At 35.6% G+C, this 26,997-nt stretch overlaps 1 protein-coding gene and 1 pseudogene across 1 annotated transcript in view; one reads left to right on the forward strand and one right to left on the reverse strand.

The window, feature by feature from the left end:
* The window catches only part of ADAMTS20 (ADAM metallopeptidase with thrombospondin type 1 motif 20), a 215,325-nt gene that overhangs the window by 43,263 nt on the left and 145,065 nt on the right, over positions 1-26,997 (reverse strand). The window lies entirely within an intron of this gene.
* Positions 6,208-7,437, forward strand: LOC134602238 (membrane-associated progesterone receptor component 1-like; annotated as a pseudogene).

Raw genomic sequence — 26,997 nt, forward strand, 5'->3', positions numbered from 1 at the left:
TCTACCGGACCTTAGAATGGCCGGACTCGACGTATATGAGAGGAGACAGAGTCAGGAACGATCTGAGGTCAAGGGCACAGAGAGACAGCGTAAACTAGGACTAGCCGGGGTCTGGTACACAGTAAACAGCAAGCCGGCAAACAGAACAGATAAGGATAAAGAGATTACGAAGTCAGGAACAAAGCCAAGGTCAATACGAAGGAACACAACTGAAAACAACAAGCGCTAAAGGGAACTGCAACAGAAACCGCGATAGGGCAGGGAGTAAAGGGAGAGGTAAGTTTAAATAGCTTCTAAACTAATGTGATTGGCTCCTGTCATATCCACACCCCCAAAAGGTAAGTGTATGGGGAGTGTGGCATGACAGGGGCCAATGGGAGCCTTTTGGCAATTTAGGCTCCCACTGTCTCTTTAAGAGCGCGCCCGAGACTTGCGGCGCGCTCTTAGATTCAGACGGGACACGTGACCGCTTCTCGCGGTCACTGCCCGCCTTCCTATTGAAGCCGTCGGATGAGCCGCGCGCGGCTCGTGCAGCAGCAGGACCGCGCGTGGCTCGAAGAGAGGACCGCGGCCGGCCCCTGTATAAGGCAAGTAACGCTACAGTAGTTCAGCAACATCTTGGGGGGCCGGAGTTTGAGGACCCCTGGTGTAGAGCAACAAACATTTAGTTTTCCTGATTACATTATCCTCCCACCCACAGAATGCAGAATCATCAGCCTGAATTTAAGAAAAACTCAAAGAAATGTCTTTTGTGATTATCATTGTCTGATCGTCGTAACATTACCATAGGTCATTTTCTCATCTTGGACGCCAATCATAAGCATTGTTTTTGTAAAACTATACAGATCTTTAGACTAGATTTGTACTTTTTTTTTTTTTTTAAATTACCTTTTATCATCTACTAGAACTCTTGATTTCTAATAATGAGAGATGGCGTTAATGGACGTTTAAAAAATAAAGCTACATGCAGACACAAGATCAAACTCCACAATTAAATAGATATGGCCTGCAAAATGGTTCATAACTTGGTTTCAAATAAAAATAGGTATTAAACAGGTCAAATCTATCAAACAAACACCAGTTAGAGTTTTATATATCCTTCCAGCGGTTTATGTATATATTGCTTTTTTATTTCACTGTTGATCATTTTTTTTATATTCACACGCATAGCAAGACAATAAAAGAGATAATTAATGTATTTGGATCCCCATATCAAAGAGTCAATCCCACCAAAAATAAGGAGATATGAATGTGTATTAGTGAACATTAAGACACACAAAGACATACGGAATCAATAATTACAATGTACCATATGGAGTAGTTTATAAAAGTTTCTAAGATCCAGATAAATGATGGAATAACATTCTAAATAAATCTTTCTGTACACATCCCTTTTTTATATATTACTTGTGTCTCCCTTTGAGCTGTGGGGGCTATTCCTACTTTTCTGGAATTGTTAGAGTTTGGATAATTCATAAAGCCTTCCACTTTTACTTTGCAGTCAACTCTCCTTAGGGTATTAATATATATAAGCTCTTGAACCATCTCACCTATGTTACTTACATCATCGAAATGTAGCTCGATCTATTATACAAGTTTACATTGTCTGTGGATTGTGAAAACGTACGCTATTTGTCTCGGCTCTAGTATTTCACTTGGCTAGACCATACATTAAAATTCACTTTATTGTTAATATTCACTTTTATTATGAAATGCACCAGGCAGTTGGGATTAATGTTTAATTAGATTTTGGCATTTAAAGAGAAAGCAATAATACAGGCTTTTTGCATTCCATTATTTTGTGTTCTCTATAGGAGGTCTGTGAAAAAAGAGTTTGGTTAACCATTTTGAAGCCAACAATGTAAGCTATAAATCATTGGAATCACTTGAAAATGCTACTTTTTCACTTAAAAAACGTAAAAACTTTTTCACTTAAATTAAGTTACCTTAATTATACATATATCAGTGATCGAAATATTTAATTAAAATTTAAACATCTAAAGTAAAAGAAAAAATATGTTCAGTCCAAAACAAAAATCAAGAAAGAAAAATATTATAAGAAAGCCACTGGAAAACTGGGCAGGTAAGTAGTCCTATAGACCACTCACATATAAATACATATCTATTATCTAAGATAAAATGGCTTGTCACACTAGGTCATGGAAGCTAATCAACGTGCGACAGAAGAACATCTAAAGTGATGCTTTATTAATACCTAAATATCTAGTAGTTTGAGAAGACAGTGATTGGATTTTTAGATTGAATGTTAAACAGCTTCACTCCTAAAATTATGTATACATGTTTTTCACTATTATTTATTTTGAAAAATGAAAATTATTCCATAAAGTTTAATTCACCATCATTTAACTCTAAGCATGATTACCAGCCTAAAGCATAATGAATTTATCTGCCTAAGGCCCATTCGGCACATAAAATGTCTGCAAGGTTGCTGAAAATGTCAGCTACTCCCATCCTTCTAAACAGTACAGGAAGTTTCAATTTGTCATATCATTCCTATGATCAGGGATGGAGGAGTGCATAAGTTTTCCCATTTCACTGTTTGCATTTTTTTAGCATTTTACAGCAGTGGATGCACATCCATAGGGCACTGAGGGCAGCGCCTTAAAAGTTTTTATGTGGGAAAAGATTTATTTGCAGTCGTTTAGAAACACTAAGATAATTTTTCTGTCTGTGAGAGTGGTAAGTCAAAAACATTTGAAAAAAAAAAGTGTCTCTAGTGTCTTTAATTCTGTAATAGGTTTCAGATCTGCCGGACCACTCTCCTCATTTACAGCTGTTTGGAGAAACTTACTTGAGAGTCTCTATGTGTGTCAAAAAACGGGGTAGGTTTAAAACCTGCCCTGTTTTAGAAGGTTTTGCAAATGCCTAGTGTGGAGAAATTTCAGGTATTTCCATTGAGTTGCCATTTTGGCAGCAGAACCAGCTACCCATGAGAAGAGACATGCTATTGGCCTCTCTATTCAGGGGCCATCATTGGCTGATAGAAGCAGGGGAGGGGGATTACAGTTCCCACAGGAGAAAGAAGCAAGAAGCCATCTTGGAAGTAGCACAGAGAGAGCACAGCAGAAGCATTCTGACCCCTGACAAGTGTAAGGGTATAATATTATCTTTTTCTCTCCCCCAATAGCTCCAGGGACTGCCTGAGGGCTGATTAAGCAAGGACATTTATTATTATTATTTTATTATTTATATAGCGCCATCAGATTCCGTAGCGCTGTACAATGGGATTTACTCAACTATATATTTAATATGTATAAAACTAGAGAAGCCCATGGTTGACAAGGGGAGGGTGATATTTCTAACAAACAGCACTGTGCTGCCTATCACTAATAGTATTAATAATAACTCGTACTGCACATACCCACCATCTTATTTAACCCCTTAAGGACCAAACTTCTTGAATAAAAGGGAGTCATGACATGTCACACATGTCATGTGTCCTTAAGGGGTTAAAGTGTTTAGTCACTCTGCAGCTAATGCCTGACCATTATGCTGAAATGTAGACTTGTTTGACATTCTGTTGCCATTTTCAGTAAGCTGCACTACAATTACCTTCATCGGTAATTGCTCACAAGCAAGCTAAAAAAATTATCTCGTCATACTAACATTTCAGGCATGTATGAAATTTTACAAGATAAAGGAACTGTATTCTGTCTAAAGTTTTTCATTCCCCCCCCCCCCCCCCAAAAAAAAAAAATCTATAAAGGATGAACAATTAAATATAAAATATCAGAAAATTGTAATCTGAAAAAAAAAAAAATGAAGAGGTCAATTAAGTGGTCTTGGTGCAGTGCTCCTGTTCCCTTAACCCTGCAATGTAAAACATTTTTTTATTTTCCATTGTCTACATTGCAGGTTTAACTCCTCCTCTAGTGACTGTCATATTGACAGCCACTAGGGGCGCTTCCACAGCACAGGCCAAGTAAAACTTGGTCACATGACGTGGAACCCCCATAGGAAAGCATTCATTCAATGTTTTCCTAAGAGAACAGTTGAATGTGTGCACGGCGCTCACCGCGCATGTGCATTAGGTCCCCAATGCTCCTCTATGAGTGGTATTGAATTGGCGCTGCCTCCTTCGTGATGACTTCCCGGGAGGAGAGCTAAGCAGAGCCAAGAGAGCCTCAGTAATGGAAATAGGGTAAGTAAAAAAAAATGGTGTTAAGCCCTTTCTATGCTGAATAGGTGGTTGGGGTCCAAATACTACTAGGGACAGGAATAATATAATTTTAGGAATATAGATAATGTCTTACATACAGTAAGTACAGTTGTCATACTGTGTTTCTAAAATGCAGTGGACTAAAAAACTGTTTTAGCAACCCACACTGAGATCTATATTGTTTAGAACCTTCTGTATCTCCTCTTCCATTCCTTGGAATGCAGCAATAACATTTATACTTTCCTGTGTGTGAATATGGTGGACTTCAGCTACAGAAAATCAGATCAGATAGACAAAAGGTCAGAATATTGCAATGGCAGAAAAACAAATATCTTTCTAAGCTGAGTGTTATTCATATAATCTCAGATAGATATGACTTTATGGACACTTTGTTTTGCAATGCACAATGCAAGAAAAAGATGGTGATACACATGTTTGATAGTGGATTGTATAATCCATAATATTTAACCAGCAAACCTAAGTCAATACCCATAGTTATAAATGACACTCTAATGCTACGGTGCTATTGTTAATGTCTTTACATTAAAGCGTTGCTATAACAATTCTCATATTTTGTATCAATGCGTTTTTTTAAGTGAATTACAATATAATGGTAATGAATATAGATATTGTATAAAGAAGAGTTTTGCTGCAACATATGAGATTTAACAATTTGATTTGTATTTGAACTTACATAAAATCCATTCTAATGAGGCATTTTTATGTTTTATTCAAATACACTATATATGAACAAAATAACAATCTATTATGGACCTTATAATGAGACGTGTCATGCTTCTACCTTCAGAAAAATGTAGGTTTGAAGACATAGAACCTTCCATTAGAATCATTTCACTTCATACTGAATTTGTTTTGCAGTGATCGGGGGGGCATTGCAATCCCGGAATATGGAGGCATTATGGGAACCATGTTTGGACTATAGGATACATCTGGTTCTGTAAAATGGACCTCATATAGATTGGTTGTTACTTGACCACAGAAAGTAATTATAGGACCTAATGATTCCCAATAGAAAAATGACTTTACCACAGGAGATTTATAGACCCCCTATCACGTTTACCAGATGGCAACAGACCTTGTGGATTGAGGGCTTCCTTTGTTTTTCTCCAAACATAAATCCATCCAGATGTAGAAAACATGGTGAACGATAATTCATTACACCATAATACCTTTCTCCATTTCTCAGGGTTCAAGATTTTGGAGACAAATCAGGTTATTTTTTTGTGTAAATGGATATTGATGCCAACAAGATAGAATACCTAGAGGTAGTTCTGAGTTACACTGCAGCTTTTGAAATTTAAAGGATCATTATAGTGTCAGAAAAACAAAGCGGTTTTCCTGACACTATAGTGTCCTGTGGGTCCCCCCACCCTCAGGGTCCCCCTCCCGTGGCGCTGAAGGGGTTAAAATCCCTTAAGCAGCTTACCTTAATCCAGCACTGGGCTCCCTCGGCGCTGGTGACCTCTCCTTCCTGTCCGATGTCAGCTCCCACGTCAGACGTCACTGGAGCCGAATGCACATGCGCGCGCATTCAAAGTGTCCATAGGAAAGCATTTCTCAATGCTTTCCTATGGACACTCTATGTGATGGATGCAAAATTCGCCTCCAGCGTTGCAGATGCACCTCTAGTGGCTCTCCGGAAGACAGCCACTAGAGGCTGGAAGAACCCCAAATGTAAACATAGCAGTTTCTCTGAAACTGCTATGTTTACATATGAAGGGTTAAAACCTGAGGGACCAGGCACCCAGACCACTTCATTGAACTGTAGTGGTCTGGGTGACTATAGTGTCCCTTTAAATGGATTTACATTTTGTTAAGACTAGGCCACCGGGTTCCTAATTAATTCAGTGTTACATGTGGGAGAAGTACAGTTGTGGTATCTAGCAACTATCCTGTTGTGTTCACCGTTCCCTGTCAGTATACTTCTATTGTGCTTCTATAAGGATAAAAGTTGCCTATATGGGTTCAGGAAGCCCTGTTTGGAGTGGAAAGTGCCCACTTGTGAATGCTGTAATATTTGCTCTCTCCTGCTAGTTCCATCCAGGTTTTCTGCAGAGCTGGAATGGGAGTGACCCAGTGGAATACACTTTAGACTAGCCAAACACTCAGAAACCCAGGGCACTTGATGACAAGTTACCGGTCAGAGGATTGAATGCTTTGTTTCGAAAAAAAACTAAAAGCAAGTTTATAAAATGGCTGAAGAAGGTCTTTTGCAGGAGATTTTCACTTCTCCTTTAAATATATGTCTTTTGTGTCTCTGTTTGTACCTGCTGTATAAAATAGTCAGGGGGGACAAACCTAGAACATCAGATGAAGATAAAGAAGAACACTTGCCCAAAATGAAAAAAAGAGACTTCACTTTGGCAGAACTTAAAGAATTTGATGGCGCGCAAAATCCCCGGATTCTGATGGCAATAAATGGCAAGGTGTTCGATGTTACCAGGGGGAAGAAATTTTATGGGCCAGAGGGACCATATGGGGTGTTTGCTGGCCGTGATGCTTCAAGAGGTCTAGCCACATTTTGCCTTGACAAGGAAGCTTTAACTGATACTTATGATGACCTCTCTGATCTAAATGCTTCGCAATGGGAGATTTAAGTGACTGGGAATCCCAATTTTCATTTAAATACCACTATGTTGGGAAGCTTCTGAAGGACGGAGAGGAGCCCAGGGAATACACAGATGAAGAAGATTCCTCAGACCTGAAGAAGAAAAACTAAAATAATTCTGGCTTAAAACTTCAAAAAGATTTTGTAACATTCCAGATAGTTATTGCAAATTTAAAGCATGTTCTGTTTATTCATTAATCAGTGGGTTGTGATGAGCTGAGAACACAAATCTTAATGAAGTGATTTTTGGATATAGACACTGCCCCTTGTAAATGAGAACAATGGGCGTTTCTAAACTTTTTTGCAATCCCCACATCTCTAATGCTTGTCATTCAAACAGCCACTAGGGATTTCAAACTAAAATAGTCTGTAATTTAATCTATTTTACGTCTGACATCAACATACAATGTTTGTTGTTGTTTGAAGCTGGCTGTGCTGGCATTGGATTCAATGCTTCTCATAGCGAAGCATTGGATCTGTGGATCACACAGCAAAAGGAACACCTGCACCATATGTATTAAATACCTCTGTATGAAAAGCATTTGATTTGACAAAAGTGGCTTGGTGATTTCAGCGAGGGAGGATTGGCTGCATTAAAAAGGCTGTCTTTCTTAGACGTAAATCTTTATAACTTAAAAGGTTTTTTTTCTGTAAAGGGGGGACCTATTTAATCGAAATATAAAGATTCAAAGTTCCCAAGTTTGCATCATCACGGGTCACTGTTTAGTGAATAAACTACTTTTTAATATAAGATCATAATCATTCCCTCCTCCCCCCAACAACGGTTATTAAAGCTCCATACCTAAGCTGATGTCTGTTGTAGGGGCAAGTTGAATTGAGTAACTCTTTGTCACCCTCTCATGATGTCAGCGGATATCTTAAAGACGCTGATAGAAGATGATCAGAATACAGCTTTTAAATAGTATTGCATGATGTGAACAGAATATCAGTACCAGAATGTATGTTTTTTTTTGTTTTTGTTTTTTTTTCAATTATTTTATAGCAGTGTCTGCTATCTTAGGTTTCTACACACGTGGCTAGTGACCATTAGGCATTAGCAAATCTTGGTACATTCCATAATATACCAAAATGTCATCCTATGTGCAGAACAGATCCCTACATCTGGGATCTGTTGAGTTATAGTATTACCAATATACCCTGAATGATGACAACAGTAATTATTGTTGTGTTTTTTTTTTTTTACGTTTCTTAGCTTTGCTTGTATTGTTTAGAGACTGACATAATGATCTATAGCAAGAGATTAAATATACTTAACATTGTTCCAGATATGTTATTTTAGAGCACAAAAACAGGGTTAAACTTGCATATTAATGTGTGCAATTCAAAACCAGTTTCATGTTGTTTCTTCAGGAACCTCAACGGTCCTTTTAAGAAGTCGTCCTTTAACCACAAAGCTGAATTAATAAATTGCTTAAGTCCAGGAGTGCTAGGCAAAGTTTGAAAGTTTCTTTGCGATTTAAGTTAATACATTTAAATGCAAATGTGCTAGTCAACTCTAAACAGTGTTTATATTCTGTATGTAGAGCTTAAAACAGTGTATATACTATGCCACTGCAATGTTTAGCTCCGTTTGCAAGAGATCGTCTGCAGTGTAAAGTTTGCAAAAAATGCAGTGTAGTTATGTCAGACTGCTGAAATTAGTGCTGCCAACACATGCATACATTTTATGATTTATATGCATGTTATGTAGGTGACCAAATCTTTTATTAATTGTTTTTGAAGTTTTGTTTGGGTTGAAAATGTAAAAATGTTCACAATTCTCAAGGATAAATGCAAAAAGGCATATACATTATAATGGACGAGACGTATTCACTAAATGTAAAAGGCTTTCATTGCCATTCCAGTGGCCCTTGGAACAATTTGGAAGGCATGTAAATCCTTTTTAAAACTTTAAGCTGCAATGGAGTAATATACAAGTAAATAGTATTTGGGGAACAGAGTATAATTTGGTGCTGCTATCACCAAGTGTGAATCACTCCAACACACAAAAAAACAATACAGTGAAAGATAAAATTGTGGTGAGAGCACTCAGAACATGCAGAAATAAAAAGTATATTACCAGACTTGATTAAAATGGGAATATCTAGAACAATAAAGCACAAATACATAGAGTAATATTGTCATAAAAGAGATAAAATTATAACATGAGACTGGTTACACTCACATATTGCTGAGTCACTTTAAAAGCTGACTCAGACTTAGGGCTTTTGTGGAGATGAGAATTCTTCAGCTTTAGACGTCCTGTACCGGTTATACTTGGTCTGCACTGGGAAGTGTTTCTTCAAATTACTCCAGGAAGCAAGATCCAATATAAAATTTCTTTATTGTAAAATAACTTGATTATTAAAAAAATAGTATCATATATCTTTATCCAATACAGGTAAAAACGTCCTTAAAAGCACAATACCACGACGCGTTTCGGCACTCTCAGCCTTTCTCAAGTGGTCTGGTCTTCTCATCTCCTGAATCTTCTTTAAATATTCTGAAGTTTGGCGCCCTTTCGTCGGCGTCTTCTGTCTCTTCCGCTTTCGTCATTTCCAAACGTCCTTCAGTTACGTTGCGTCATGACGTCTGGCGCCTGCGTCATTGGTCCTCGTCCAGGCGTCAGCTTACGTCATGACGTCTTATGGGCGCCGGACCCGGAAGTAATACCGGCGCCATATTTCAAAGTCCACAACCATGCAATTTTGCCAGTCCTTTAAACTACACTTTACAAGACAATACTGAATGATATTTAGAGGGAAAAAGGGGAACGAATACATACTTATTTTCTACATATAGCAATAAATTAATATAGGGATATTTAATTCCTATTAAGAAAGGAAGGAAAACAGGGTTATTAATGTTTTTAAACTTTTAAAATCATATATACTAAAAAAACCACATCTAAAAAAAAACGCATAAAATTACATATAAAATTGTAAAATTATATACATGAATTAATCTCGAAGTCGATATTGAGGCCATGGGGGGATAATGATTCCAAATTAAAAATCCATTTCATCTCATTTCTGCTGAGGAGACTATCTATATCTCCCCCTCTCCAATGGGTTTTTACGGCCTCTATTCCTATAAATTCAAAACCATTTATGTTCCCTCCATGTACCTCTAGAAAATGTTTAGAGACATTGTGCAAAGTGAATTTCCTATTTATATTGTACACATGCTCCCTCATTCTTATCTTCAGTAATCTTGACGTCTTCCCAATATATTGTATGCCACAAGGACATATTATCATATATATCACATTTTTTGAGTTACATGTAATAAATGATTTAATCTCATGTATTTTTTTGTTCTGAAACGAGGTAAAATGGGTGACTTTTTTATTCTTATTTTTTCTTTTTTTCTTATTTTTTTTAAAGTGACTCAGCAATATGTGAGTGTAACCAGTCTCATGTTATAATTTTATCTCTTTTATGACAATATTACTCTATGTATTTGTGCTTTATTGTTCTAGATATTCCCATTTTAATCAAGTCTGGTAATATACTTTTTATTTCTGCATGTTCTGAGTGCTCTCACCACAATTTTATCTTTCACTGTATTGTTTTTTTGTGTGTTGGAGTGATTCACACTTGGTGATAGCAGCACCAAATTATACTCTGTTCCCCAAATACTATTTACTTGTACATTGTACCTTAAAAAACACTCCAATTTGGGGATCAAGCGTGTATTAACAAAATGTCCATATTTAATCTGCGTAAAAGTTGGCAGAAGGGCATGAATCAAAAGTTTGGCTCATTAGATGACGAAAAATGGGAAAAAATTCCAGAAAAAAGGAATGATGAGCTAATAGAAATATGCATAAGTTTAGAACGATTACTTATAAAAGAAATGAAATACAGATGGGACGTCTTTACATTAGAAAGATATGTTGACTTGAAAATAGCACCTAGAGGTCTAAGATTCCATAAATCCCCTACGTCAGAAAATGAGAGTGAAAGGTTTAAGGAAGCTTGGGATGGAGCATTAGAATCCTTTGCTAAACATATGATCATTGTCATTATTGAGCAACGCACTTTAAATCTACATCAAATCAATGAGGAAATTAATGATATTCAGAGAAAACTTGAATAATTTTTTGAAATGGAGGAATTCAAGCTTTTTAATGGAAAAAACGATAGAAAAAGTTAAAAGTATAGAAAATAAAGTGATTGAAACTAAAAAAAGAAAACTCAAAAGAGATCGAGACGATTACATAAAAGGCCAAATTAAACCGCAAAAAAAGAAATATGTTAATAATAGCAAACAAGACAATTACAAAAGAAACTTTACAAAACAAGACGATAGATTACCACAGCAACTTTATAGAAAACCCTATAGAGAAAGATCCTCTCAAAATGTAATTCAACAAAGAGAGGAACAAAACCAAGGGTGGATTCAAGTTAAATCTAGAACAAGAGACAGAAATAACTCATTTCAAAAGAATAACCATGAAAGAGCCCCCAAAAAATATTCGCCAGATAGGAACTATAGAAAAGAGATACAAGTTTCAAATAGATATAGTCATCTACAACAAACAAATGATGATGACCTTTTTTTAGGCCAAACTATGGCCAGAACAAAGGGGGGAACAGTAGCACAGACTCCAACAAAAAGGAGACGACAAGAAGAGGGAATAGAAATAAGAAAGGAAGAAAAAAGGAGGAGGGAGGAGACACTCCCAAAAAAACAACGGATATAAGAATTTTTAATTTATCAGATGTTGTTTTAGAAGAATCACACAAAAAGGTTTTAAACTATGGTTTTAAATTTGCACCAAGCTGTGACATAGATAAATTTGAAGCATTTTTGGATATTAATAGATTTATACGAAAATTATGTTTGAAAAAATTCTTTGATCAGAAACCGATGTGCAATGGGGAAACAAAAGAAGAAGACAATAAATTTAAACATACTACTCTTAAAAACAAATCAAAATTCTTCCCAAGCCACTTAAAGTCAGATGCCATGAGAGTCTTTGAAAAAGCATGTACTAGTGAGTTAAGAAAAATTGAATTTAATAAAGGACAACAGAATAATCTAACCAAAAGTGAAAGAAAGGCCCTACAGGACTTGAAGAAAAATTCCTCTATTGTGATTAAACCCGCAGATAAGGGCGGGGGGGTTGTAATATGGAAAAAAGAACAATATCTAAAAGTAATTTTTGAACAACTACAAGATAAAGAGACATATCTATTATTACCAAATAACCCGTTAGAAGATATAAAAGAAAAGTTGAGTGTTTTCATAAGTCAAGGATTAGAGTCAGGACTGTTAAATCAAAAGGAATACGACTTTTTAGATGTTAAATTTCCCAGGATCCCGGTTTTATATGTTTTACCAAAAGTTCATAAAAACACAGAAAATCCTCCGGGAAGACCCATTGTTTCGGGAATCGGTTCTTTGTTATCACCCCTGTCACAGTTTTTAGATCATTTTTTACAAGATCCAGTAAAGAGATGCCCTTCATACCTCAAGGATACCATGTCCCTTTTACAGATTTTAAATAGTTTTAATTGGGAAGAGGGTTTTTTTATGGTGACTTGCGATGTCAGCAGCCTCTATACTATTATTGAGCATGATAGGGGTTGTGAGGCTGCTAGACATTTTTTAAGGAAGGACACAGATATTAACCTTGAACAGATTGATTTTATTATAGAGGGCATTAAACTGATCCTTTTAAATATTTTTTTCTGGTTCGAGGGCAATTTTTATCTGCAGACTAAGGGTACGGCCATGGGGACCAGATTTGCCCCGAGCTATGCTAATTTATTTATGGCTTTTTGGGAAGAATTGGAAATTTTCTCAAGGCCAGAGCTCGGGACAAATCTGGTCCTCTACAAGAGGTACATTGATGACATCTTTTTAATATGGAGAGGCACACAGGAATCTTTAAATAACTTTTTAAATAACTTGAATGTTAACAATTGGAATATTAACTTAACATGGGAAATTAGCTCCGTAAATGTCAATTTTTTAGATTTAAGTATTTATATTGAAGATAAGAAAATAAAAAGTAAAACTTATTTTAAGACTGTAGATGTTAATAGTTTTATTAATCTTAAAAGTTGCCATTTTAAACCTTGGTTAACCAACATACCAAAGGGCCAATTTTTAAGATTAAGACGCAACTGCACAGAAGATGAACAATATGAAGAACAAACAAAGATACTTATTAACCAATTAATGGAGAAAGGATACAACCAAGATTCCCTGAATAACATAAAAAATAAAGTAGGACAAGAAAAAAGAGAAAATATTCTAATATATAAGAAAAAAGAACAAAAGGAGAATAATAAGATTGTACCGGCTATTTTTAATTTTAGTTCTCACAGTAAAAAGTTACAAAAAATTATGAAGACAAACTGGCATATTCTTGAACAAGATGAGAGCCTGCAACAATATTTAGGGACACAACCAAAATTGATATTTAGAGGAGCGAAGAATATCAAACAAACCCTGACCTCAAGTTTTTTAGATAAAGAGAAAATTTCTCAAGGTGTATCCATGTTTAAAAGGGAAAAAGGTTTCTACTATTGTGGAAGATGTAGAGGGTGTGCCCAAAGAAAAAATAAGAATAAAAAAGTCACCCATTTTACCTCGTTTCAGAACAAAAAAATACATGAGATTAAATCATTTATTACATGTAACTCAAAAAATGTGATATATATGATAATATGTCCTTGTGGCATACAATATATTGGGAAGACGTCAAGATTACTGAAGATAAGAATGAGGGAGCATGTGTACAATATAAATAGGAAATTCACTTTGCACAATGTCTCTAAACATTTTCTAGAGGTACATGGAGGGAACATAAATGGTTTTGAATTTATAGGAATAGAGGCCGTAAAAACCCATTGGAGAGGGGGAGATATAGATAGTCTCCTCAGCAGAAATGAGATGAAATGGATTTTTAATTTGGAATCATTATCCCCCCATGGCCTCAATATCGACTTCGAGATTAATTCATGTATATAATTTTACAATTTTATATGTAATTTTATACGTTTTTTTTTAGATGTGGTTTTTTTAGTATATATGATTTTAAAAGTTTAAAAACATTAATAACCCTGTTTTCCTTCCTTTCTTAATAGGAATTAAATATCCCTATATTAATTTATTGCTATATGTAGAAAATAAGTATGTATTCGTTCCCCTTTTTCCCTCTAAATATCATTCACTATTGTCTTGTAAAGTGTAGTTTAAAGGACTGGCAAAATTGCATGGTTGTGGACTTTGAAATATGGCGCCGGTATTACTTCCGGGTCCGGCGCCCATAAGACGTCATGACGTAAGCTGACGCCTGGACGAGGACCAATGACGCAGGCGCCAGACGTCATGACGCAACGTAACTGAAGGACGTTTGGAAATGACGAAAGCAGAAGAGACAGAAGACGCCGACGAAAGGGCGCCAAACTTCAGAATATTTAAAGAAGATTCAGGAGATGAGAAGACCAGACCACTTGAGAAAGGCTGAGAGTGCCGAAACGCGTCGTGGTATTGTGCTTTTAAGGACGTTTTTACCTGTATTGGATAAAGATATATGATACTATTTTTTTAATAATCAAGTTATTTTACAATAAAGAAATTTTATATTGGATCTTGCTTCCTGGAGTAATTTGAAGAAACACTTCCCAGTGCAGACCAAGTATAACCGGTACAGGACGTCTAAAGCTGAAGAATTCTCATCTCCACAAAAGCCCTAAGTCTGAGTCAGCTTTTAAAGTGACTCAGCAATATGTGAGTGTAACCAGTCTCATGTTATAATTTTATCTCTTTTATGACAATATTACTCTATGTATTTGTGCTTTATTGTTCTAGATATTCCCATTTTAATCAAGTCTGGTAATATACTTTTTATTTCTGCATGTTCTGAGTGCTCTCACCACAATTTTATCTTTCACTGCAATGGAGTAATGGTCACTGCATCTGTTTGCTACTTTATTTTCCTCTAAAAAGGAAAAGCTTCTATGAAATTATCCATCAGTATAATTACGATGAGACCATTAAATAATGTTTGAATAATATAAGAAGTGACTCTCTTACCCTGACCTTGAAGAGGAAGCCACCGCATTTTTTTGACAAAAATACAGCCTTTTGTTCCTGTATAACTGCAGGAGTTCATAGTAAAGGTGCAGGTCGGCCTTACGTTTAGAAATTTAAGAATGTTAAAAGCACAAAGTCTGAAATTACATGAATATTTGGGCAATAAACTGTTCTCTCATAAAAAAAAAAAAAGTTGCCTATATGGATGTTGGGCAGAAGTAACATCCCAAGGACGCACTTGGAAACCAGAGTAATCTGAATGTATCTTTCCTGGTTAAATACTTTATTATTTCTATATATGCCAGGAAGGACTGACAAGGTGGACAGAGTTGAAATTGCCTCCTGGAAAACTCACATAGTGGGTTTATGGGCTGAAATCTTACACCTTTCCTTTGCAGAATAAAATAGCAAATTGTATTTTTAAAGTTATGTTATCTCTTTTGAGATGTTTTTTTTTCTTAAGAAAAAAAGTTCTAGTTTTCTACCATACTTTCCATAACTAAAATCTTCCTTTCCCTTTGTTAATTTTGCAGCCCTGCTCTCCACTTTGATGAAGATTGTTAATACGTTCCTGCCTGAAAGCAGCAGGCATCATGTTTAGCTTAAAAAAGTTCCTTTTATTCTTTGTATTTCGCTGTTTGCCATGTTCTCTACTACACTTCTCTCCTTCCCCTAACCATTTCTCATATGTCCCTGGATATTAGGGACAACCTCTCTTTGGGCCAATACCCCTTTCCTCTTTTATACCTGATAACTGTTTTGAATCCAACAGGAAAGCCCGAATATTATGTCTCGATTTCTCCATTCCAGAATAATGACACCAGGGAAAGGTTCTTGTCCTAAATCAGGTCAAGGATGAGCAAGGGACTCTACAACATTGCTGCTGTGAAGAGCACTTACTGGCCACAATGCGGAGCATACTGTCACCTAGCAAGAGTGGTTGTTTATGGCTGCTACATCACTGGCATGACCCCATGCCAACCCTGCTTGGCCACTTACCTTATTGACCTGGCATCATACCTACCTGTGTTATCATGCGCTTTTCTAGACTGTGACTCTTTTCAAAGAGCTCAGGATAGATGGTGTATCCGAGTGAAAAAGTGTTTTTAAACTATGGTCAATATTTTTAGAAAAAACATTGCAAAAATTAAACAATTTGGTTTTGTGTTAAATTACTATGTTACTTACGTAAACATCAATCAGCAGGTCGTGGTGTAATCTAAAACGTTCCAGAACCAGACTCTGGCTACATTTACAATCACGCCCCCTAAAACAAAAAGAGTACCTCCTAGCTATTTAGAATATTGGAAGGAAAGTCTATCTCTAACTCCGTCACTCTGTCTGTCTTTCTCTTTTTAATCTTCTGTCTTATTCTTTGAAGCTCTTTATCGCTTTCCTTTTTACTTGTATTTCCCCAACTGTTAAATTATTATACCTTGTTCTCTGTCCTCCAACAAAACCCACACTGAATGTGAGAAACGTTTGACTTTATACTGGACTGTACATGTTCACACAAAACCACTTACGATAACAAAAAAAAGAAATCACTCCCATAGGATTTAAATATTCCACAAAAAAGAAGGGTATGGCGTTCTATAGAAAATACTTCCCAGTACAAGATTTTTCTCAAGTAATGACACGTTTAAAGGTAAACTAAACACTAAGAACAGAGTGATTATCTTACCAGCGTTGTCACAGGGACAGCTTTAAACCCGTGAGTAATGACAAATATGCAATAAATTATATTTATATTTTTAATGTTTGTATGTACAGGGCATGACAACGTGACTGGGTGCCTAGTTTTTGCGCAAGTTTTAATGTCACTAAAATTGTGCAGTAATTAAATTGTAATTTCACTGGAATTACTTCAGAACAGACACAGAAAAAATCCGACCATGTCTGTGATATTTTAGATAAGTTAATCTATATCTCTTGTAGAGGTTTACGTCAAAACGTGCCAGGACAAATAGGGGATAAGTACCATGTTATAAAACTGAAATGTATCCGTTCAGTAAATGGTAAACTGAGCAAATTTTACTAAAAAAAAGTTTTTAACATTTTATATCGTACATTATAAGAACTTCAGCTATCATGGATTAATGCTGCCAATATGTGGTGAAGCTCAAAAAAGGTAAACAAAAACCAAAGAGAAGTTAACAAAAATAAGGCTGTTTTTTATGAAAATGATTTCCTTATATGAAAAGTAATATTAATAAAACTCAACATAAACTACTACTGCGTGTTATAATGTGACTATTTTTTTTTCTAATTTTGTTTTTACTAAATTTGTCTTTTCTACATATTGAAAGTTTGCCTTTAACGATGCGAAAAATGATCGGAGCTCGCAAATTTACAAATTCCAGTTTTCATAATCCCTTAGCAGCTCTAAATTAAATCTCAAGAGGTAATTTATAGCACATAGACCATCTGTATATTTTTAAAGGAACATTCCAAACACCACTACCACCTGGTGTAGTGGTTATGATGCCAGGAGTGCATTTGTGAAGTGGTTATAGTGCCTGTTGACCTCCTGTTGTAGGAGGTCAAACAATGTTTAAATGGTTTGACTTCTTACCTGGGGTCTACACACTCTGCCTCTTCTACCATCTCTCAAAAACTGGAAGTTACCCAGCACGAATCTCCATTAGCCCTCCTGAGTTAAGCTCTGCAATGCAGATCTTAGCTCATTGGCTGAGAGTATTTACTCTCAGTTAATGGAAGTTCCTGTTGAGGAACATCTAGCTCTTTTGATAAGGAAGTGGATAAGTGGTGCCTGGTGGATCCCAGCTAAGAATTTAAACTATTCAAAAATATTTGAATCCTTACACTCCTCGCACCATAGCAACAACAGTAAGCTTTAAGGTGTAGTGTTTAAGCTGCCATTTGTTTCTAGGCGCTACCTCCTTATTTTTGTCAATGCTAGGAGTCACCACAGCCTCGAGGGACCTAGTCCCTCTTCAGTTGACATACTTACAAATATTTGAAACTTTCACATTTCATTTTCAAATCCACCCATCCTGCATGGCAGTAATCGGTGGGAGTAGGTTAGCTCAGTTGAGCCTGTAATGGCTACGTTGGTCAATGTGCTTGTTTTTCGTTTAACCCCTTAAGGACCAAACTTCTGGAATAAAAGGGAATTATGACATGTCACACATGTCATGTGTCCTTAAGGGGTTAATGTAAAATGATTCAAGCTCTATTAGGAGCCAATAAGCTACTGCTCTTCATTCATTAAATCTGTCATGATTTTAGGACTTTGCCCGGTCTTTTTATTTGTTAGCAATTATCTCTGGAGTTTGGTTGTCTCCTGGTTGGAGATACAGTAACCATTTTTTACATGTGCCTACCCAGTTTCTGCTTCACTGTAAAATGTCCTCTTATTGGCCAGTAAGGATAATAATACATACTTCTTATAAAATGATTTATTATGCTACTAGATTATCACATAATTTGTGGTACTTTCAAATTACCAGTCCATTGCTTGCTTTTTGTGTTATTTGCATTCTGCTTAGGCAGAAAAGAACAAAGTGAAGTAAAGTGCTTATTGACTGGGCAGGCAGGTGGACGGTGGTCATAATATGTACAATTAAATATAAGCAAGTAGTAATATAGAAATAAACAAGAATATATAATAAAGAGAGAGAACAAAAAAAATAATAATAGGTATATATATATATATATATATATATATAGAGAGAGAGAGAGAGAGAGAGAGAGAGAGAGAGAGAACAGTCCAAAAGGAGTCCAGAAAAATCTTAGGATGAGAGAACAATTGCAGTTCTATCTGAGGTAGACATGTCTATGCAGTAGTGGGATCAAGGGGTTCGTGGGATCCGTATGAAAGAGAAAAGATAATCTAATAGTGAAATAAAACCCAAATGGGTAGCAGCCAATAAAAAAGGTCTATATGGTTCTACTCACGTTTTTTAGAGCTAAAAACTAGCTCTAGTATAAACAGTGTTCAGTGGTATAATCCCCACTTATGGAATACGTGAGGGAGTGTTGTAAGTAGATATCTCATCAGACAGGGACCATATGTAACATAAAAAACAACAATCAGGCTCACTGTGATAAAACCAGGAGAGTGTATAAAATACCGAATTAATACTCACATTTAATTGGGCAGAAGCACTGCTCAATGATAGGGTGTAAGTGGTAAAATCCCCACCAAGGATGCTTTGGAGTAGTATCTCTCTGGAACAAGTAGAACTCAGATGCCAGGTAGTAAAATAATAAAATTGGTAAAAAAAAATATAAATGGCTAACTCACAACAAAGAAAGTGGCCAAAATACCTTTAACCCCTTAAGAACCAAACTTCTGGAATAAAAGGGAATCATGACATGTCATACATGTCATGTGTCCTTAAGGGGTTAATAAAATAGAGTTTGTTAAAATTTCCACAATGCGTTTCTCCCCTTAGGGCTTTCTCAAGTGGATAAAAAAAGATAAAACATGACTGTAGTCATTCGTCACTTTAGAAAAATCAAGGAATAGGGAACAGGGTGCGTTATTTGTCACTTTAGAAAAATCAAGGAATAGGGAACAGGGTGCGTTATTTGTCACTTTAGAAAAATCAAGGAATAGGGAACAGGGTGCGTTACGGTCATAGTATGGCAAATGAATAGGGGTGAAAAAAAAGTGGATCTATTCAGAAGAGGGATAAGGAGGAAAGAGAGACTTATGGCAGGAGGACTGAGGGAATGTGAGTGGTTAAATTTAGTGAAAAATTATAGAGTGAGCTAATTAGAGTGGGAGACAGATTTAAGGGTGCCACATAGAACTGGGAGATGGAATAAGAGCAGGTACGGGGACAGAAGTGAGAGAAATAAGTCAAATAAGTTGGGATGGAGAATGGAATACAGGCAGTAAATAGGTGAGAGGGGAACCAAGTGGGGGGTAGAGAACTTCCATAGTAACAGAATACTGAGTGGATGACATATTTATTTGCATTGAGCAGCTTTGATATCCATATTGTTTGTTTCCATCTGTATAACAAAACGTGTACTTTTGTGTTTCTTATTGGGTTAAATAGTTATATGTCTATACGCAGATTTTCAATTTGAACAATATATGAGAAAACTCTGAAAAAAATTATGATGTGATTAATCCAGAAAGAAAGTAGATGGCGACTTATGGAAAAGCATCTTTTCTTTAACAAATGCGAAGTTCTAATTACGTGCTATTCACTATACTGTGAATTGCGGACAACTGATGGGACTTTTAGGTCAAAGTAACAAAATTGTAAAATCAGCTACATAAGAGGAGGTTTCCAGGTAACATGATTTTTTTTTTTCCAGTTGATTTAAAAAAATAAAAATTTGAGTGAATTGCCCTGATGTAATAGGACTCTACATTATTGAGAACGCCAGTCTGAATTCTTTCTTTTATGAAAGAGAAATCACTGGTTATCGTTAAATGATAAATATAAAGACATTTTTTTTAAATTTCACAGTGGTATATTAACTTAATCCTTTTTTGTGTGAATAAAAACATCATACTTATAAATATCGCTAACAAAACACATGTAATTCTAAACTTATTCCCTCGAATAGCGTAATTAAGGTGGAAATTGCAGACATTGTACAAACTCAAACCGCAGCACCTGGCAACCAGCTGAGGGCTTGTAAGTTATTTAGGTTTCTACAATGAATGTTTTTCTGATGCAATACAACATCAGTTTCAAAGAGTCTAATAGACATTACAGTAGACAAAAAAAAAAGACAGCTTAGTAAAATTAACAATTTTATCTTATATATATTTAGTTAGGGTGGCAATTTCCCATCTTAATTTCATCTCTTTGATTAATGAGAATTCTAGTTCTTTTAACATTTCCTCTGAGTTATCCAGACTTTCTAAAGGATCTTCAAATTCTATTTCATTATTGACATCTATATCTTTGAATACATCATCTATGTCAATGGTATATTGGTCCCTATATTCAAAAAGGGCCATAGTAGTAGGGTGTAGGGCTGCTAAAAAGGGAATAAGACAAAGATATGGATACAACACTTAATAGTGCTATTAAGCATTGTTACTGCTACAGTTATTGCCAATACTGCTTTTACTATATATATAATAAAGTACCTATAGTTTTAAAGAGATATTCTCTTTTTATTATTATTATATATACCCTGGGTGGGGATAATACCACCAACGCTCTCCATGCCAGAGCAAGTCATGCTCTGGATATTGTAAGTAGGATACCATCTTTTTATTATTTTTATTTATGCTTGTGCATACTACACCATAAAGTTTTCTATTGTGTCTCCCCATATATACTGGAGGATAAGAACTGCAGATCCATATATATCCACAGACGGGGATTGTACCGTCCAGGCGATTATCAGCAGAGCTCTCCGTAGCTCAATTAATTGTGAGTGTGCGCTTTACACACTTTACCTAACATTAAATATTGCTGCTACATATTGCACTATATGTGTATATTTTTTCTGTTTTTTTCAAGATACTTTGGAGTCACAGATGTCATCAGATATATAAGTATATATACCTCTGTTTGCACTATCAGCACTGTATATTCACTTTATAGGGCGCGGTTTATCACTCTGTCTACCTATATTTGTTCTCTTGGTGAGATTTTTGGGAAGTCTCACAGATTCTCTGCTGCCCATTCCTTTTTTGCACTGTGTAGCGAGCGCTTATTTTCTGTTGTATCCAATAGAAATACTTTGTAGCACTGGTTTAATATGTATTTACAATGTTTTTTATTGCTTACTTCTTACTAATAGACTTGTGCATTCAGTTTTAACCAAATTGCAATATGTCTAAATTTAGGCCAATAGGCAGGTCATCTAAATTTCGTAACTCCGATGCTCCATATGAACTTATCGCAAAAGCAAGGCACAGACATTGGCTGAATCGGTTAATTTAATGTGTGATTCTGATCTCTGCCCAAGGCACCAAAAAAAAGACAAGATTGACAATTAGAGGACCGCCACTAAATTTAACAAATAAAAAAAAATAAGAACTCAAATAAAGAAAGAAATAAACCAGGGATCAACTGGACTGAACGACCAAACACTTAAAATACATAACTGATTTCTCAAAAGTAATCAAATGCTCAAAACTGTGAATATTGACTGAATTTGAATGGTAAAATATCATTCGATTCAGTTTGAATTGCAAATGGAATTTGCTTCAATAAAAAGGCAAGAAAATGAGCTTAACATTGTACTGCATTATACACTGAACAAAATTATAAACATAACACTGTTGTTTTTGCCCCCATTTTTCATGAACTGAACTCAAAGATCTAAGACGTTTTCTATTTCTTTTTCTATTTCTCTCAAATATTGTTCACAAATCTGTCTCAATCTGTGTTAGTGAGAACTTCTCCTTTGCCGAGATAATCCATCCACCTCACAGGTGTGGCATATCAAGATGCTGATTAGACATGATTATTGCACAGGTGTGCCTTAGGATGGCCACAATAAAAGGCCACTCTAAAATGTGCATCTTGATATGCCACACCTGTGAGGTGGATGGATTATCTCGGCAAAGGAGAAGTGCTCACTAACACAGATTTAGACAGATTTGTAAACAATATTTGAGAGAAATAGGCCTTTTGTGTACATAGAAAAAGTCTTAGATCTTTGAGTTCAGCTCATGAAAAATGGGGGCAAAAACAAGTGTTGCGTTTATAATTTTGTTCAGTGTATATATAAAATATCTAAATTATGTATATATTTGGCATAATTTCTTGATCGACCGAATAGGTTTCTCTGAATCGTTTGTATGCACGATATTCGGAAGAGCGGTACCATCACATCAATAAAATTTGGTCAACCGAATTAAAAAATGTTTTTTTCTAAACCAAATTTTTCTGCAATGCACACGTCTAATTACTATTTACCTTACTATATACATACTTACAATGGGACTAAAGACATGATACATTTTGTAACTGTATGAAAAAACCTCAACACTTGGATGGCTTTCAGTTAAGTCTATTAGACTTTGATTTTCTTGCAGCTTCGTAACCTGATTTTGAAAACAGGTTAGGCAGGCAAAGCTTAGCAATATTTGAGGATATCATTTAAAATAAAAAAAATATGTTTTTAATAATCCAGTTTGCTCAGAAATAAGAAGCCTTATGATATTAAATACGGATGGAATATTAGAGTTTCCCTAATAATGCAATCTTTTATTTTCAATTTCTACAGTGCATCCAAAATGATATCAATTTCTACAGTGCTATCCATGAACTCTGCTGGATGCATTTTTGATTATTACAATTTTTTTCCCTACATTTGGAATTCTATATCTTATTTTATTTTAAGTTTTCTGCTTCAAATAGCTAAATACAATTTAGACAAAAAAATCAGAGAGAATATAAGGCATCACATATCAGCAGTGGCAGTCAAACCACAGGTATTTGTGAACTTCTGAAATGCAGATTTATTCATTTAAATTACATAATTACATAATTCCCATCGACAGTAGAGTCAAAACATACTTGGCACAACCACTATATGAGACATTTTTACCATGTAGGAACAAAAAGAACATGTTACGTTGAATCAAAATCACAAAAAAAAAAAAAAAGTTTTACAGTGACAAAATCTATTTATTCCTATCTCTTACTCTCTTTTTATCTCTGTCTCTCTCTGTTCATATGCGAACACATACACACACTCACAAACACATTTCCATTTTCAGTTTACAGTCCTACTATTTGCGCATCACAATTATTTTAATAAAATATCGGCCATAAAAGTTTCACATACAATATGCAACTGGCCTGAAACACATTTTTTTTTTTCACCAATAAAGTTAATCCCATGATTAAAAAGCATAACCCGCAGAATTAAAATGTAAAAAAAAATATCTGTAATTTGATACTGTTTTTTTGTAATTGACTATGGAGATATAAAGTCAAGATATTTGTAGATACATTGCTCAGACCTGAGGAAGAGAGGGAAACTCTTGAAAGCTTGTCTTTGAAATATAATATTAGTCCAATAAAAAAGGTATCATTGCATACTGCAATACTCTGGTATTTTGGCATCTTGTCTACTGGTCTAATACAGCTAAACCAATCTACACTAAATAAATAAATAAATCCTCTGATATAGCTTAGTAAATGTCAAAATGAAATAAATACATCTCTCTTTGTGTTGTGGTCCCAAAATGCAGATAATACCGTAATTATGCTACTGCCATTAGTAAAAAATGACGGTAAGGAGGTTTTTCCGCTAGGTGTACAAAAATTATTACAGCATTGCAATAACCTGATTCAACAGATTGAATGGAAAGTAACACCTTCATATGTGACATTTAAATACCATAGTTTCTTGAATAACTTACCGTAATATGAATCTGGACAGAAGAGGAAGCTGCGTCAAAACAACTAGAATTATGTAGACACATCACATTACGTCTTTTACTTTTGTAACAGTAATGTAATTATAACAAATGCACAATACTTTTTTTCTCCTTGTAAAATTATTTGACCACATATTACTTGTATAATATTTATGACGCTATTACGATGTAATCAAAAATGATGTTGGTGTTCTAAAAAAAAATGATGTATTCATATATTTTACTACGTATTCTATGATTTTTCAAACCATACTTTATAGCAGGGGTAGGCAACCTACGGCACTAGTGCCATGTACGGCACTCGAGGTGTCTTTGCGCGGCACTCAAGGCTGCTAGAGCCAAACAGGCTCTGGCCTATCAGGAGTCCCAGTAAAACTTCAGATATCTGCTAATACGAAGAGGTTGTGAAGGACAATCCTCAATTTAAGCATTGTAGCACATGGAGATCACTTCCTCCCAGCACTTGTGAATGGGAATCCACATGTAGTAAAGCAGCCCGTAGCTGCTGTTGCAGCTCCTGTCCTTGACCTGTACCTGGCCAGCATGGTCCCCACTGGAACCCAGGGAAGCCACCCACACTGCTAGATATACACAGAAATGCACAATAACCCTCCCCTCATACAAATAATACAAAGAGCCCACACACAAACATACACACACCTGCTAACAATCCACATACATGCACACAACCCCACATGCAGCCTCTCACATGCAATACCCCAAACAGCCCCCACACACTACTAATAAAAAATACGGCAGCATACACACCTTAATAAAAAATAAATAAAAAAAATAGGACCGGCACGCTACGGGACATTACAATCCTATATCGGCACAGTGCTGCTAAAAGGATGCCTACCCCTGCTTTATAGTAATCCTTGGGCATATTTGTTAAGTACAGGAGACAAAACAAAAACAAAAACAATTTGGTAATAGTAATTAAAATAGACATTGGTCTTGCGACAAACATGAAGGTTAAGTAATGACAAGAATTACAACACAGTTTGAGAATTTTTTAATAGTCACGAGTGACAACAATAACACACATCTGAACAATGCCGCTTAGGAATTTTATGACAAACCCAAGTTATTGTAACAGTTAAAGCATAATTAATTATCAAAGCAGGTTTCACATGTTAGAAAGTGCAACATATTACATATACACTATGAGGACATACACAAAATACAAACTGTATATAAACATTCTATTTTACATAGAAATTCTTTTTTACATGGATTTTTGTTTTGTGAATGTAAGTTGTGAATGTGTAAGTTGTATGTTGTTAATATTGCTACAGTCATTGTGTTTATTTGCATGTCATGGGTTCCACTGGCCAACATTAAAAAAACTCACTAAGTAGTGGACTTAGAGGATATAAAATTGGTTTAAGAGATTATATAATTGACGATGGTGACTTGTTTACAATAATTCTGCTATTTTATTGTGTCTTTTGGAGGTATTAATTACATTTACAAAAGAAAATAAACTCATAGTGGATTAGAGAGCTCATATATTTGCAATGACACTATAATGCCACATAATGAAATGAATAACAGATTAAGATGATAACTATTATACAGCAAATATCATATATAACACTAACGTGATATGTGGAGTCTCCTACGATCTATGGTGATTTAGCTGAACTGAACAGCCGATAGAAGAATAATTCTGACTAACCAAGAGAGATTTATCAAAGGGATCTGTTCTAAAATGTGGGGCAAAAAAAGTAAAAGGGGAATGATCACCAATGAACTGTGCCTTCTGGTTCCACTGGTTTCCATGGTGGTTAAAATGCCAAATGAAAAACAATAATCTATAAGAATACTCCACTTCTGTACTTCATGTTCAAATGTCTTTATTTACAGAAAGTTAAAAAACATATCTCAATCAGACAGTGCTTCGGGCTCACAGCACCTTATGACACCATATATCTCAGCCAACGCGTTTTGCACATTGTAGTTTATCCAGAGTGCATAAAATGTAACTGAATAAAATGCATAAATTATGAGCGCTGGTGGTCTGAGATGCTTGCTGTGACCCTGAAGCACTGCCTGTCTGAGATATTGTTTAAACTTTATGGAAATAAAGATGAAGAAATGTAAACATAAATACAGCAGTGGGGTATCCTCTAGATCACTGCTTTTCACTTTGCGTTGGATGCTACATGAACTGACCCTTTGTTAACCCCTTAAGGACCAAACTTCTGGAATAAAAGGGAATCATGACATGTCAGACATGTCATGTGTCCTTAAGGGGTTAAGTACTTTATGGGGACTTTTTACATTTTGAATTTAAGCTGTTTAAGCAATTTCTAACATTATTATTTGTGTTTATTTTATTATTTTTAACATTTGCAAGATTCAGGACTGTTGTTTTGTTCAACAAGGTGTTTATTTATCTTAAATTTCATGGTCATTACCCAACTTTTAGTACTTTACACAAATTTTTATAATAAAATGCTTTGATAAATCTCCCCTAATGTCACAAGGTACAGGAAGCTATCAGATTGTCAACTATATTTATACTGAATTGGGATCTGAGACTAAGTAATGGACAACAACCATCTTGTGTACAGAATCTATAATGTTAAATATTACCCATCACTGCAGTACATTTTCAAGAGACCTCCATTGAATATGATCTAGACCAGGGGTCCTCAAACTCCGGCCCCCCAGATGTTGCTGAACTGCAACTCTCATGATTATCTGGCTATTTATGTAATTCAAAGAATCATGGGAGTTGTAGTTCAGCAACATCTGGGGGGCCGGAGTTTGAGGACCCCTGAT

The sequence above is a fragment of the Pelobates fuscus genome, chromosome 3 (genome assembly GCF_036172605.1).
Source record: "Pelobates fuscus isolate aPelFus1 chromosome 3, aPelFus1.pri, whole genome shotgun sequence".
Lineage (NCBI taxonomy): Eukaryota > Metazoa > Chordata > Amphibia > Anura > Pelobatidae > Pelobates > Pelobates fuscus.